Raw genomic sequence first — 17,141 nt, 5'->3', positions numbered from 1 at the left:
TTGTTGTAGGAAACAATGTGTATGGGTGACACATAAAAACTTTCATATCTGCACACATAAAAAATAGAACTGAAATTTTCAAATCTGTTTACCTATCTTTCAGATGAATACATCTTCCAAATGTTGCATCTTCTACTTGCTTTATTAGGACACTTTAACATTAAAAGATAGAAATTCACTAGCCAATTTTCAACAAAAATCTTTGCTTAATTGGCATATAGCTTGAAAAAAATTGTTGTGATTAGTCAATGCAGCCAACAATCCACTTCTTCCTTTTGAACGTGCCTCTTTGTCAATATCTTTTCCAGCCATGTCAAGTCATTACAACCAAATTTCATCAAAACAAATAAAAGTTAGAACCAGATGTTCAAATCACCTTTTTACAAAGTATTAAACTGGGTTTATTCCAGTTATGCAAGATTAGGTCCATGTTCAAAAATCAATTGTGATGACCTAGAAGGATGGGATGGGGGAGGGGAGGGAAGCTCCAGAGGAGGGGATATATGTATAATTACGACTGATCAGCATTGTTGTATGGCAGAAACCAACACAACATTGTAAAAATTTAAAAAACAAACAAAAAAGTTATTAACTACTTATACTCTTGCTCATCTCTTAAAATAAATAATAAAGGATAGTTTTGTGGGGAAAAAATTAATTCATGTAATCCATCACATTAATAAGCTAAAGAAGAACAATCACATGATCATATCAGTAGATGTAGAAAAGGCATTTGACAAATTCCAGTATCCACTCATAATTAAAAACTCTCAGCAAACTACTAACAGGAGGAAACGTCAACTTGATAAAGAACATGTACGAGAAACCTACAACTAATATCATTCTTAATGATGAGAAACTTGAAGCTTTCCAACTAAGATTAGGAGCAAGGCAAGGAAGTCCCCTCTCATACACTCCTTTTCAACATTGTGTGGAGGGCCTAACTAACGAAATAAGAAAAGAAAAGCAAGTAAAAGGTATACCAATGGGATAGGAGAAATAAAACTGTCTTTGTTTCTAGAAGACATGATTGTAGACATGATTCTACATAGAATGTAGAAAATCTGAAAGCATAAACAAACAAAAAACTCCTGAAACTAATAAGTGATTTTAGCAAGGTTGTAGGATACAAAAGTTAATGTGCAAAAATTAATCCCTTTCCTGAACAATAACAGTGAACAAATGGAATTCAAAATTAAAGTTTGTTTAAGAAAATAGAATGATTATAGTTTATAGCAGTGATCTAATTTTTTATGTGCATCACATCAGCAAAATATTTATAGAGTATACTCCCTCAGGGAATACCCATTTATCTTTTATAAATTTTATAAGCATTGACTGATTATACTAACACATTGTGCTTTGCTGTTGTTGACTCACTAAGTTGTGTCTGACTCTTTGCAACCCCATGGACTTGTAGCCCGCCAGGCTCCTCTGTCCATGTGATTTCCCAGGCAAGAATACTGTAGCAGGTTGCCATTCCTTCTCCAGGGTATCTTCCCGACCCAGGGATCAAACCTGAGAGTCTCCTGCAATGGCAGGCGGGTTCTTTACCACTGAGCCACCTTTACACATTGTGCACACTATAACAAATAAATTGAAAAATAGCATCCAAAATGTACTTTTATAATATTGCTTTTTAAAAAACTATTTTTGATGTTTTTTGTTGTGATAAAAGTCACATAATATAAAACATACTATTTAAACCCTATTTAACTGTATAGTCCAGTGGCACTAAGTACATTCACATTGTTGTGCAACTCTCATCATCATCCATCTCCCAACTTTTTTTATCTTCCTAAACTTAAACTCTGTCACCACAAACATTAAAAGGGGCAGGGGGTGGGTTGGACTGGGAGATTGGGGTTGACATATGTACACTATTAAGTGTGCAGTAGATTGCTAGTGAGGGTCTACTGTATAGCACAGGGGGAAAAACATACAATCTGTTTGTAGGACATGTATTAAGTTAACTTTAAAAGTGCATTCTGGTATAATATTGCTTGTTTTTATGTTTATTTCATACTTTCAGAATAAGTGTATGTTTTATAGTATATATAATAATCATTAATATAACTTATAAATAAACAAATATGCGTACATTAAGGGTGGGCTCAGAATTTTTTATTGAAAGGGGTTCAAGTTAGAATCCACCTGCAATGCAGGACACCTGGGTTCAATCCCTGGGTCAGGAAGATCCCCTGGAGAAGGGAATGGCTACACACTCCAGTGCTGTTGCCTGGGAAATCCCATGGACAGAGAAGGCTGGTGGGCTACAATCCATGGAGTTTCAAAGAACCAGACAGGACTGAGGGACTAACACTTTCACTTTTTCAAGTTCCACCAGAAACAGAGCTGAGACAAAACCTTGGTACAGGTATTTCATCTGATAGGTGATCCTGGAAGCAAGAGTAAAGGAACAGGGTATGTGAGACAGGGAAGATGGCAAAACTAATACATTGTTGAGTTGATTAACTCTGTGGGCAACTGAGGCTCAGTCCTACTAGGAACCCTCTAAAGAACTAGCAAATGTGCCTTGGAAGTGTTCCTTCAAAGGTGGGAAGCTGAAACATTTACCTGCTGACTCCCATCTCCCTGTAATAAAAGGTCCCTCCCATCCCTAATGATACCTCCACCCACAAACACACTTCTGGATTGCTCTGTCTGGGCTGAATGAGTTCCTGAAAGCAGAGAGAAGAGAGTGACACTTGGGGTGGAACTCTCAATGTGTATGGAAACTGTCCACCACAAGCAATGTGGTGTAGAGTACCAAAGGCATTTGCTACAAGAACTATATTAAAACAAAAGTCTGGAGATTCCCAGCTTGTCAAGGAAATGAATATAGGATTCCTCTTCACCCTGTAAAGCACATCCAAGCAAATGTCAATCACATTATGACATTAATTATTATTATTCTTTAAATATACATTTCTTTCCACTGTCCTGAAAGTGGTTTAAGAATGTTCTGACATCAGACTGAACTAGTTGAATATTCCCTGATCCTTTTCTTACTGGCTATGTGACTCTGATAAAGTTACTTTCTCAGTCTCAGTTTCACCCACTGTACACTAGAGATAATAATGCCTACTTCAAAGCTAAAAGTTAGGATTAAAGTTAGATATATGTGTAAAGGACCTGGCACAAGACATCGCCAATAAATAAGATTTGTGGTTTTCTTTTTGATTATTTGTCTCTCTTACACCTGGATGCAGTAGTCATAGGAATTGGGGGTTCAGACTATAAATCTTAAGACACAAAGGCTTAGTTCAGAGCAAGGTTCAGCAAAGGACCAATTTCAGAACCTTGAGCAAGATCTTTCTAATCTTGTTGAAACTCTTTTTAGTGAATTAACCCACTTCTTTGTCTAAGCACATATAGAATATTGAACATAATTTAAACAAGGTACCTATCACTGTACTTCACACTTGCACCATACATTACTTCTTGATTTTATTTTCTCTCTTGAGATTTAGGATCTCATAGTGTCTTGGTTTATCTTTTCTTAAATTATGGAAAATTTTAAGTAGATACAAAGAAAGATAATAGTATAATGAGTCCTTATTGCCCAACTTCATGGGCTTCCCTGGTGGCTCAGTGGTAAAGAATCCACCTGCCGATACAGGAGACGCAGATTCAATCCCTGGGTCAGGAAGATCCCCTGGAGAGAGAAATGGAAACCCACTCCAGTATTCTTGCCTAAAGAATCCCATGGACAGAGGAGCCTGGTGGGCTACAGTCCATGGGGTCGCAAAGAGTTGGACATGACCCAGCAACTGAACAGCAACAAATTGCCCAGTTTCAACAACCACTTTTCTTTCATCTATACCCTCACTCACTTCTTCCTCTCCCATATTATTTTGCAGGAAATCACATAACATAAGATCATCTTATCTGAAAAATTTCAATACGCATCTCCAAAAAATAAGGATTCTTTAAAATAAGGACTATACTATTATCATACCTTAAAAATTAGTAATTTCTTAAGATTATCGAATATCTAGTCAGTGCTCAAAATTCATGTATCTTGTAAATCTTTTTAAACCATTTATGTGTTTGAACTACTAAACAAAGTCATCATATTGTAATTGAATAATCTTTTACATCTCTTTAATTCTGTGAATATACCTTCTCTTTTTTTTCTTTCAATTTGTGAAGACATTGGATTGTTTGTCCTACAGACTCCCCACAGTCTAGATTTTACTGATTGCACCTTCATGGTGTCATTGAATACCTTTTCTGTTTTCATATTTCCTGTAAATTTGTAGGGGGATCTAGAGATTTGATCTGATTCAGGTTTTCTCTTTTTAAGAAGACTGCTTCATAAATGGCAGTGTGTTCTTCCATCAGGAAGTACATAATATATGATTAATATGATTCTGTCTTTGTTACCAGCCATTGATGATCAATGCCCAGATCTATTAATTTCCTGGGGGTTCACACTGACATTCTAGATCAATAATAAAGATTAAATAAGGACTCATCTTATTGCATCGTGGTTAGATATCTCTTTCATAAATTGGAAAGGATCAGAAAGGTGAACTTGAGCAGGATACTTTGCATTATCCCAACATCCCGTAGCTCGTGATGTTTAAATCTGCTTGAATTTACTGAAATAACTTCCAAGTCCAAATTCAAATCAAATTTAGTGTGCTGCCAGCAAGCATTTCCTTAGGCTTTGGAACAAACTAATCACTAAATACCAAACATATGACATGTTCCACACTCTCTGAACATAGCATTTCTATATGTTACCGAAAGGGAATAGTTCATTGTGATAACATAAAGTGTCCTTTTTCAAAAACCATTCCTGGGCTTTCTAACTGAGCCAGCTGAGGGGGGAGTGGGCTTTGTTATCAGAAAAGTCCTTAATTAACCTCTTTACTAATGACCTAGAGTAGATCAAACTACCCATGTGTGAGTGGCCACTGAACTGGAAATAAGGACAGGTCACATCTGAAATGGAAAGGAAAATAACAATGTGGTGTGATGTTGTATGTGAACAAATTCCTTGTATAATGGTCTGGTCACAAGGGAATGGGCCAGACCTATTGCTTCACTCCAGGATATGTAATAAAGTGACTGGTCTACCAACTGGAAGGAGGTCTGGACTGAAAAAACTGTGTGAGAATGATTTTTTTTAATGCCTGTGTAGATCTTACATAACAAAAACTAAAGAGGGATGGCCTTAGAAATTACCAAACAACACTTCATTTCTGTTTTTTCAAAAATGTAGGAATAACATTGGTGCAAGATAAACTGCTAAGTTATAAGCATAAAATGGATACAGGAAAGTAATCTTCATAGCTTTGTAAGGAATAAACTCAACAGAAGTTCCCATCTTAAATCACTGCCTAGACAATATATATAATTGTCCTTGACTTTAAAGAGCCTTTGATTTTGTCTGGAACAACAGATTCATTAGCAGACTAGAAAAATCCATGTGGTCCAAACCATACAATACTGGGGAAAGGGCACAAGTTCATACCCAGAGACTCATTATGAATGGAGCAGTCACCAAATAGTGATCTCTTGGCTATGCCAAGCACTTTACAAACTCCAATAACCCTGACAACTTTGTAAGGTTGCTATTATTATCTTCATTTTATTGATGAAAAATTGAGTCTCAAAGAAGCTAAATGGCTTGCCCAAAGTCCCTCAGCCAGTAAGTGGCAGAGCCTGTTTTTAAACCCTAGGTCTGTCCATCCCAGCCTTTATACTACTCTGCCTTATGACATTTTGGAAACAACACAAGGACATGACATTTATAGAGCAGCAGCATCTAAATTGCCCATCAAGGGCTACCACATAGCTTGCCTAAACCTGAACAAATAAACACAGTGATTCTTAACAGCTACAATCTACCACAAGTGGGAAGGTAGTACAACACCTCACACTTGAACAATGACCCTGAAGGTCAGCCTTTAATCCATTAGATGTTAGCCTTTACATTAGTGACCTGGGGGACAGAAGAAGCCTGCTCAACATATTTACACATAACAGTATTCTGCACATGGGGACTCCCAGGGAAGAAGCTACCCTAGAATCTAGGGACTATAGCATTGAAAGCCCCTAGTAAAACTCAAGGAATGGGTATAAAGCAAGAGGAAAGAGATCAGCAAAGGTAATTGCTAGGACTCTAGGATTCAATACAATAAAATTCAACAGCCTGTCCATATAGGACTAAAATACTTACAGACTTAATTCCTAAATGTGTCAGCTAAGTAGTTCTATTATTTAACAAAGGTCCAAGAGAGATATAAGCAGGAATATTGCATACATGGTTTAAAGGATTTTTTAATTGTAGAGCATCCCCTTCTGATTTCTATCAGTTAAAAATTCAGAATATCTGCATGAAATGTTGTAGAGATGACTGAACAATTCTACTATAAAAGCTACAAAAGAAAGTGCATGAAACCAGAAGTTTTAAAATAGCCAAAAAGAAAAATAGGAATAACTTAATCATGGGCTCTAAGGAAATTACAGGTTTAATCTTGCTGAAGATATTAGACTACAGCAAATTGAAAAAAAATTGCTAAGCATAATCTTAATATTAATCCATTGTAATTAAATAATTAGCTCTATCAGACAAATTTTTCTTCTACTCAACCCAAATTCCAGATTTTCTTATTCTTTTCTTTCCCTGGAATGGTTGAGAAAGCAACTTTTTGTATAACTAATTCTTTAATAATTATTTTAATATATTCTGCATTTCTAGCCTCATCATTTTAAATGTTAAAAGAAAACTGAAGCAAACGAATTGGGAGAAAGTCCTGTAGGAACTAAAAGTAATAAAATGTGAATATTTCTATTCAAAAAAGAAAGGCCCAAGAGTGAAAATAATCACATAGCACCAACATTGAATCAAATTGTTCTTTTCAGATGGGAGATTGGTTCTAATTTATCCTTTTGGCCTAAGTTTGACTTTGAAGCAACCCAGAAACCAAGAATGAATAAGTGCAACACTAGTTTTATAATGCACTTTAGAATTTATAAATCATTTTTGCATTTTTTTCCCATTTGATCAGCAAGCTAACTCTCTGAGAGAGATGGTGTGGGAATTTTGGTTCTCTTCTGGCAGATAAAGGCCTTCTTTTCTCAGGAAATGTTGGTAAAATGGTTGAGATAGAACTAACAGGACATTCAATTGTTCCCTGCATTAGGATTCTCCAGAGAAACAGAACCAATAGGAAATAAGAGATACACCTGTATCTATTGATACATAGATAAAAGGAGATTGATTATAAAGAATTGACTCGAAATTATGGAGGCTGAGAAGGCCAAAGAGCTACAGTTGGTAAGCTGGAGACCCAGGAGGGCTGATGGCATAGTTCACTTCAATTCAGTTCAGTCATTCAGTCATGTCCAACTCTTTGTGACCCCATGGACTGCAGCACACCAAGCCTCCCTGTCCATCACCAACTCCTGGAGTTTATGCAAACTCATGTCCATTGAGTCAGTGATGCCATCCAACCATCTCATCCTCTGTTGTCCCCTTCTTATCCTGCCTTAAATCTTTCCCAGCATCAGGGTCTTTTCAAATGAGTCAGTTTTTTCGCATCAGGTGGCCAAAGTATTGGAGATTCAGCTTCAACATCAGTCCTTCCAATGAACATTCAGGACTGATTTCCTTTAGGATGGACTGGTTGGCTCTCCTTGCAGTCCAAGGGACTTTCAAGAGCCTTCTCCAACATCACAGTTCAAAAGCATCAATTCTTTGTCGCTCAGCTTTCTTTATAGTCCAACTCTCACATCCATACATCACTACTGGAAAAATGATAGCTTTGACTAGATGGACATTTGTTGGCAAAGTAATGTCTCTGCTTTTTAATATGCTGTCTAGGTTGGTCATAACTTTCCTTCCAAGGAGTAAACGTCTTTTAATTTCATGGCTACAGTCACCATCTGCAGTGATTTTGGAGCCCAGAAAAATAAAGTCAGCCACTGTTTCCACTGTTTCCTCATCTATTTGCCATGAAGTGATGGGACCAGATGCCATGATCTTAGTTTTCTGAATGTTGAGCTTTAAGCCAACTTTTTCACTCTCCTCTTTCACTTTCATCAAGAGGCTCTTTAGTTCTTCTTCAATTTCTGCCATAAGGGTGGTGTCATCTGCATATCTGAGGCTATTGGTATTTCTCCCGGCAATCTTAATTCCAGCTTGTACTTCATCCAGCCCAGCGTTTCTCATGATGTACTCTGCATATAAGTTAAATAAGCAGGGTGACAATATACAGCCTTGACGTACTCCTTTTCCTATTTGGAACCAGTCTGTTGTTCCATGTCCAGTTCTAACTGTTGCTTCCTGACCTGAATACAGGTTTCTCAAAAGGCAGGTCAGGTGGTCTGGTATTTCCATCTCTTGAAGAATTTTCCACAGTTTATTGTGATCCACACAGTCAAAGGCTTTGGCATAGTCAATAAAGCAGAAATAGATGTTTTTCTGGATGGCATAAGTTTCAGCCTACCAATCAGAAGAAGGACTAACAATCAGAGAGCCAATAGAACAATCCCAATTTGAGGCCAAGGAGAAAACTAATGTCTGAACTCAGGTAGAAGAAGCAAATACTCCCTTCCTCCACCTTTTAGTTCTTTTTTTGTACCATCAACTGATTGGATGAGGCCCACCTACATTGGGTAGGCCAATCTGCTTTACTCAGTCTATAGATTCAAATGTTAGTCTCAACCAGAATATACATACACACACATGCACACACACACACACACACACACACATAAATATATATATATATACACACACAATGGAATATTACTCAGTCATAAAAAAAGAAAATGAATGAGGAAAAAGAATGAAGCGATGCCATTTGCAGCAACATGGATGGTCCTAGAGATAATCATACTTAAGTGAAGTCAAACAGAGAAAGATAAATATCATGATATCACCTATATGTGGAATCTTAAAAAATGATACAAATAAACTTATTTACAAAACAGAAATAGAATCACAGACATAGAAAATAAATTTATGGTTACCAAGGGTGAAAGAGGTAGGAAGAAGTTGTAAATTAGCAGTTTGAGATTAACAGATACACACTTCTATATATAAAATAATCAACAAGGACCTACTGTATAACATAGGAAATTATACTCAATATTTTGTAATAACCTATAATGGAAAAGAATCAAAAAAGTGTGTATATATATATATATATATATATATATTCATGTGTGTATCTACATATATGTATGTATAACTCAATCACTTTGCTGTATACTTGAAACTATTACAACATTGTAAATTAACTGTACTTCAATAAAAAATAATGTGATGGTATAAACATGAAAAAAAATTGACTTCAGAAATCTTAGTTTGCACCATCTAGAAACCCCAGAGAATTCCAGAGTAGGGGTAGATGTTAGAGATTTTCTCCACCCTTCAGTAGCCTACCTGTGGGCTCCCACCACTGCAGCACCGTAGCCTTATTGAGCAGGCAGGTCAGTACTGTGCAGAGAAGCAGATAGTAGGCAAGGACCCATAAGTGCATGGGTCTGAGATAGCTCTGGACAGGGCTGCAATGCCAGGACGCCTGGTGAGGGAGGAATTCCCAATCTAGACAAAACGGGTCCCAACCTGGGGCCCCAGAGTGAGTCTGAAGTAGGAAGCAGGAGTGAGGGAGCAAAGCAAGGACCTGGCTTCTGGAACTCGGTGTCAAGGCAGGGCCTGGGCAGGATGCAGGGTCCAGCTCCTAGGAAAATAAGGAGGAAGATAAAGGTTATGGATTAGGCTTACCCCAGAACCTGGGGTGAAATCAATCCTGGTTGAACACTAGAGCACACTTCTCAAAGGTTTGTTTTTGTTCTGTTTTGGGGGTTTTGCTTGTCTGTTTGTTTTGGCTACACCTTGCAGCTTGTGGGATCTTAGTTCCCTGACCAGGGAGGAACCTGTACCCCCTGCAATGGAAGCAAATGTGGAGTTCTAAACACTGGACCTCCAAGGAAGTCCCTCTCAAAGACTAATATGCACATGAATCATCTGGGAATCCTGTTGAAATGCAGATTCTGATTCAGTAGTTCTAGGATGAGGCTTGAAATTTTGCATTTCTAATAAGTTCTCAGGTTATATCCATGGATCACTAGGATTTCCAAGAACCTTCTAGAAGATGCACTGCATAGCAGCAGCCAGGTGACCAGGGTGACTCCTGGAACTCTTCAATTATCTGTTTCCTCTGAGTCTGGGTTCAGATGAAGAGAGAAGGGAACAACTCCCAAAATACACATACACACACAACTTTAAAGCCATGGAAATCAATAGTCTATGAGCCCTTCTAAGAAGCCCACTCCTATTTACTCAGGATTTAAAACACTGCCATAGATGGTGTTGCAAAGAGATTTATGGCTTTTAATCTTCTCATATGGCACAACTGCTAAATACAGCACAATATATGTGACAGGAATTAGTCCAGAATTTATTTAAGACTTTATCCCCTCAGTTCATATGTCAAAAGATTGCCATTTCCAATTATTTATTAGGAATGTGATGTTTTTCAAGGTGGAGGCATTACTGTTGTTATCTGCTTTCAATTAGCTGAGAATTTACTATGCTTAGCCAAATGTCCATTCATCAGCAAATTCCAGATTCCTGGCAGTCTGATTAACTTCCCAGGGATCCTCCTTTAGAGTTAAAATAAATGAGGCTGTCTATACCCCATACTTTCTTGCTTATGGAAGGAAACAGAGTAGAATTTGGAACTGAGGAAGGAGGAGGAGAAGAAGAGGAGAAGAGGAAAGGAGGGAAGAAAAAGGCTTCAGGCAATCAGGAAATATAAATAGAAATAAATGCTTACCTTAGACCAAAAGCTACTCTATACTAGAGTTTTTTTTTCAGCCCTATCAAAGCTAGCACTTCAGTAATACAATGCCTTTAGCAAAGGGTTGAAGGACTTGAACTTGGCACATTATTGCTGGGAGGCAATGAACTCTGGAACCAATGGGGCTTGGCTCTTAAAACTGGGGCACCTGAGCAAAGTTTTCCTAAACTCCATTTTAAACGCACTTAGCTTTCTTTTTTGGAAAATCATGGCAATAATGATATCTTCTTGTTTAGTCTCTAAGTCATGTCTGACTCTTTTGCAACCCCATGGACTGTAGCCCACCAGGCTCCTCTGTCCATAGGATTTCCCAGGCAAGAATGCTGGAGTGAATTGCCATTTCCTCCTCATTGAACCCGCATCTCCTATGGCTCTGCATTGGTAGGCCGATTCTTTACCACTTAGCCACTAAGGAAGCCTGGCAATAATGACTAACTTGCAGTATTATCATGAATGTAACAATGATGTCAGCTAAGGTAACCCTGCTCTTGAGTTTCAAACAACAGCCAATGTGTGCCGAGAATCCCCAATCTCTCTCAGTCTCTCTGGGGACTTGAGGAGGGATTGAGGATAAAGGAGTAGGGATGGTAAATGTGTCCCAACCATAGATGACCACAAGCTCTTCTACCTCCCAAATTAGTCCTCTTCCAGATTCCTCATCATATGTTCTACACAGGTCACCCCTGCACTTCCCAGTGTGTTAGCAACCATCCCCAAATCAAGCCACTCATGCAAGGTCGTGTGTGTGTAGCAGATTTTATTACTGATGGTCTGGGGATAAAGAGGAGGTTTACCTTGCAGCAATCCCATACTTAATATCAAATATTTACCACTTTGCATTTACCAACCTCCATCACCATTTTTGTTTTGTTTTGTTTTGTTTTTTCCACCATTTTTGTTAACTCCAGTTGTCAAACACCTGACTTAGACCTCGTCTGGCCTTCTCTCTGTCTCTTCTTTCTCTTCTCTCTCCTGGGTCAGTGGGGAAGAGGCAATAAGACAAAACCCAAAATATCTTGCCTCTCCTTATGCATATCAGTTTAGCTCTCAACTGGCACTGATCTTACTTTTGGGAGCCTACCTTGATCCTGAGTCTTGACATCTCACTGACTCTTTGATGTTCTCTTCGAGGGAGGCACAGTCCCTCATTCACAGGGATTTCTGCCTGAGGAGTTCAGATCACTGCATTAGAGCCCAACATCTGTCAAACACACACAGTGCAAGCTTGATGCATGGTACATGTTAAGTACTGGACAAAAGTCACTCTCACCTTAATGTTTACTGAATACCAGGCTTGCCTTGGGGGGAAGTGGCAAGGCTGGTGAAATGTGCCTTCCATCTGATTTTCTAATTCTTTTTCCCGTGATTAATTTCTTAGTATTTTTGTTATATTTTCTGGGAAAATTATTTTCAACTTTATCTTGCAAAGCCACATACAACAACAAAGAGCCCGTGTGCCACAATGAAGACCCCGTGCAGCCAATAAATAAACAATACCCCAATATTTTTTTAAGTTTGCACTAGAATCACTGTTTCCCGAGAAAGAATCTTTTCATTTTCTACTCTTATGGCAAAGGTATTAATAGTAAAGAGTGGGAAGAAGAGTGGAGAAACATAAGCCTGGAGGTTGGCACTCTTAGAGTGGGATAGAGAAAGAAAAGAGGCGGGGGTCTCATAGTTGAGCACAAGATCTTCAATTTTTCACCCTTTCTGGAGTTCTATGCTATAGAGCATAATGTGCTCTACAACAAACTTTAGATCACATAAAGATAACCAGAAGGTCTTGCTAAAATACACATTGCTGGATCTCACTTCTGGAATTCTGATTCACCTGAGGAACTGACACAGCCCTGAGATGTTTTCCTCCACCAGTCAAATCCACTGGATAGTTGAGGGAGGTGGAAAGGGCGTTCAGGATGGGGAAAATGTGTACACCCGTGGCGGATGCATGTTGATGTATGGCAAAACCAATACAATATTGTAACATAAAAAAATAATAATAATAAATAAATAAAATAAAAGGAATATATATAAAAAAGAAAGTGGCTGATGGGTATGCCACAAGACTATAAAAACAAAAACAGAAAAGCATCCTCTCTTCCACCATCGACAGCAAATGAATGCCCAGGGTTAAAGTGTCCTTCCTGTTGGTTACCAAACTCCCCCTTTAAACTATGACCATTCATGGAATGTACCTCATTGAAGAGTGACATCTATAACCCCTTCTTTTGAGTTTAGGCAAGCTGATGGCTGTTTGGACCAACAGACAAGGTGAATACAAGACTGAGTAATTTCCCACTGTGAGTCAAGAAGGTGAAGCAGCTTGTGTTTAGTTCTCCTGAACATTCACTCTTTGATGGTCCTCTGGGGACACTCCCTCTTGAAACTGAGATGCCCTGATCTGATGAGCTCGAGCCACATGGAGAGATCACATGTAGGGCCCTTAGTTAACAAACCCTGCTGAGCCCAGCCTTCAAGGCCTCCAAGCCCAGGTGAGTGAGTCAAGTCCCTCCAAGCCACTGGGTGAGTCACCTCCAGGTGACTGCAGCCCTAGCCTTCAAGTCATCCCAGGTGAAGCCCCAGATATCAGGGAGCAGAGACAAGCCATTACCACCATGTCTTGTCCAAACCTCCAGTCTTCCTGTCCAGAGAAGACTCTTTGCTTCACACCTGCTCAGAGCAGCATGAACGGGAGCTGCAGGTTCACATGGACACAGATGGTGATGAGCCTTTCTCCTTAAGGACTGTGAGGTCAGAGACACACTGCTTTGTTCATTTCTTAAAACAGCACCTGGCATATGTAGAAGCTCAACTATTTCACCTTCTTTATTTATAAATGGAGCACTCTAAGCAAAGCCTCTCAATTACTGTCTTAATAGGTTCAAATTCTGCTCTTCACTTGGCTCAGAAGAACCAGTATTGTCTGGTGCAAGGCTCAATGATCACATAGCTGGGCTTTGAGGTTAGTTTCCTTGAGTGTGAAGCCCGAGCTCTGCTTCTTTCTGGCTGTGTGACCTTAGCTGAGCTAAACGCCTTTCTGAGCCCCATTTTTCTCTGTAAAATGGAGACAATAATTGTACCTACCTTTTAGAGGCATTGGAAGGATTAGATACGTGTATATGTAATATGCTTAGTAAGCTATTTAACATTTAGTAGATATTCAATGGCTGCTGTTTTTTTTTAATTAATAGAATTTATGTGCATGAGGAAGTAGTTTTAGGTTTATAAAACTAGTGTGAAAAATAGAGTTCCCATATGTCTCCTCACCCACCCTAACTCTGAATTTCCTCTGTTATTAATATCATGCAGTAATGTGGCACATTTGCTAAAGTTGGTAAACTAATATTGATTCATTGAGTGGGTGTTAGTTGCTCGGTGGTGTCCAGCTCTTTGCAACCCCATGGACTGTGTAGCCCACCATGCTCCTCTGTCCCTGGAATACTGGAGTGGGTAAGACATTCCCTTCTCCAGGGGATTTTCCTAACCCAGGGATTGAACCAGAGTCTCCTGCATTGCAGACAGATTCTTTACCATCTGAGCCACCAGGGAAGTCCATTATGTTTAATTCAAGTCTGTAGTTTACATTAGGGGTCACTCTTTGTTTTGTACATTACATGAGTTTTGAGAAATGTGTAACGATTGCATCCATTCATTGGTTACAGTGAATGTAACCATTTCAGTATCACTCAGAATAAGTTTTCATTTCACAACCTTAAAAATCCTCTGCGCTCCTCCTTATTCATCCCAGCCTTCCTCTCCTCCAACCCCTGCTTTCTTTACTGCCTCTGTAGTTTTTGCCTTTCCCAGAATGTCATACAGTTGGAATCATACAGTACATAATTATATTTGCTTCTTTTGCTTAGCCATATGCACTTAAGGTTCCTCCATGTCTTTTTGTGGCTTGATAGCTCTTTTTTTCTTTAAATCTGTAAATAATATTCCATTGTATGGATGTACCATATTTTATATATCTGTTCACCTACTGTGGGATTTCTTGGTTGCTTCCAAGTTTGGGCAATTATAAATAAAGCTGCTATAGAACATTTGTGCACAGGGTTTTTTGTGGACGTTAGTTAAGTTTTCAACTCATTTTGGTAAATACCAAGGAATGTGATTGCTAGGTCATATGTCTAAAGTATGTTTAGGTTTGTAATTACCAAACTGTATTCCAAAGTGGCACTACCATTTTGTATTCCCACCCACAACGAATGGGAGTTCCTGCTGTTCCACACTCTTGCTAGGCTGCTAGTTATTTGAATATTATTGTTGTTGTTAGTATTATTATAAGGCAATTCTTCTAGGAATCAAACTGCAAATTCCCCCTTCTCATAAAAGCAGCTCCAAAAGGATGCTTCTGGCTCAGAACCAGCTGTTGCCAGTGCCCATGGCAATTCTCTCCACTGGGCTGTTTTTATGTGTTGGCCTTAGTTCTAAGGGGTCTTATTGAGTTTCCTGCTCAGCATGCGTCTGCACATATCACATGTGGCATTGGGGGCTTGTAAAATCTATTGCTTTTTACACAGTGACTCTTGGGTGTGCAAGAATCACCATGGAAGCTTGCTAAAAATGAAGATTCTAAGGCTCTGTTTTAGCCAGTCTGGAGTAGGGCCCAGAAACATGCTCTTTTAATAAACCTTCCCAGGTAGCTCCAACGCAGGGGTCCCTGGAAGCTCTGTTTCAGCAGATGGTCTCCTTAAGACAAACATCTTCCAAACCTTGACATCACCACTGATGATTCCTCAAATAACTGGATTGGAACTTTTCTAATTTTTTAACACAGAGTATCCAAAAAATCAAAAACCTCCAAGATAAATGTATATTTAAACAATATGTTAGTTTCTATTTCAAATATATGCTCTGTACATTTTTTGCAAACTTCAGAAATCTTCTAAGGTGAAACACCCCTAAATTTAAAGCAATAGGTCCAATAGTTAATCTGAAAAAAGTTATATATAACATATTAAATATATGGGCCATAAAGAAGGCTGAGAGCTTTCAAACTGTGGTGTTGGAGAAAACTCTTGAGAGTCCCTTGGACTGCAAGGAGATCAAACCAGTCAATCCTAAAGGAAATCAACCCTGAATATTCACTGAAAGAACTAAGGCTAAAGCTGAAGTTCCAATTCTTTGGCCACCTGATTCAAAGAGCCGACTCATTGGAAAAGATCCTGATGCTGGGAAAGATTGAAGGCAGGACAAGAAGGGGACGACAGAAGATGAGATGGTTGGATGGCATCACCAATTCAATGCATATGAATTTGAGCAAACTCCAGGAGATAGTGAAGGACAGGGAAGTCTGGTGTTCTGCAGTCTATGGGTTTGCAAAGAATCAGACAAGACTGAGCAACAGAACAACAGCAACAACATTACAGAAAGCCTAAAATATATGGAAACACAGAGAAAAGAGTGTATTTATAAATATAGATTTATCAGTTAATAAATAAATACACTCTAGAATGTCCAGAAAGTCTAGAAACATTTGAAAATGTAGCTAACATACCGCTTGATAATAAATGTCTCCTATGTTTCCTGGATGTTCAGACACCTTGTAGAATGTTAATACATCATTATAGTTACATGATTCTGACATATCAGGGCCCATATCAAGCCTCCCTCCCTCCTTTCCTTTCCTCCTCTCTTCCCTCCCTTCCTTTCCTCCTCCCTTCCCTCCCTCTTTCTTTCCTTTCCTTCCTTTCTGCCTCCTTTCCTTCCTTTCTGCCTCCTTTCCTCCATGTCTTTCTCTTTCCTTCTACAATCATTTCCCGAGCTCATAAAATGCACACAGCACTCTGTTAGACTTGGGTGTAATGAATGTATGGGGATGGGGAGATGCTATCCAAAAAATAAATGGCAGAATCCCTACTCTTAAGGAACATTCTCCTTGGGGTTAAAATGTAAACATATGACACATTTAAATGTTATTGTAAGCCAGCATCTCAATTAGGTGAGTGATGCAGAGAGTATGTGCTATAAAATTCTGGGGCAGAAATGTCAGACTGTCCGGGACAATCCAAATCACTTTCAAGGCATTTCATTATGCTGTGAGTAGACTTTCTTAATTATCTCTCCATCTTGGAAACAATCACATAAAAGTCCAACACCAGATCATAAATGAGCTCTATGATACAGTGAAAATGTTTTTCTAATTTTATATGGAAGGAGGTTTTGATTCAAGGGAATTATGTTTAATTTTCCACGCTGTGGGAGACTTGACCCCAATTCAAGGGTGAGGACAACAGCATGTCCAACAGTTTCTATTCCAAGGTTCTGATACAGATTTGACGTTGACATAGGTAGCAAAGTAAAATTGTTTTG

This window comes from Bubalus kerabau, chromosome X (genome assembly GCF_029407905.1).
Source record: "Bubalus kerabau isolate K-KA32 ecotype Philippines breed swamp buffalo chromosome X, PCC_UOA_SB_1v2, whole genome shotgun sequence".
Lineage (NCBI taxonomy): Eukaryota > Metazoa > Chordata > Mammalia > Artiodactyla > Bovidae > Bubalus > Bubalus kerabau.
Note: the sequence above shows the minus strand (reverse complement) of the source record.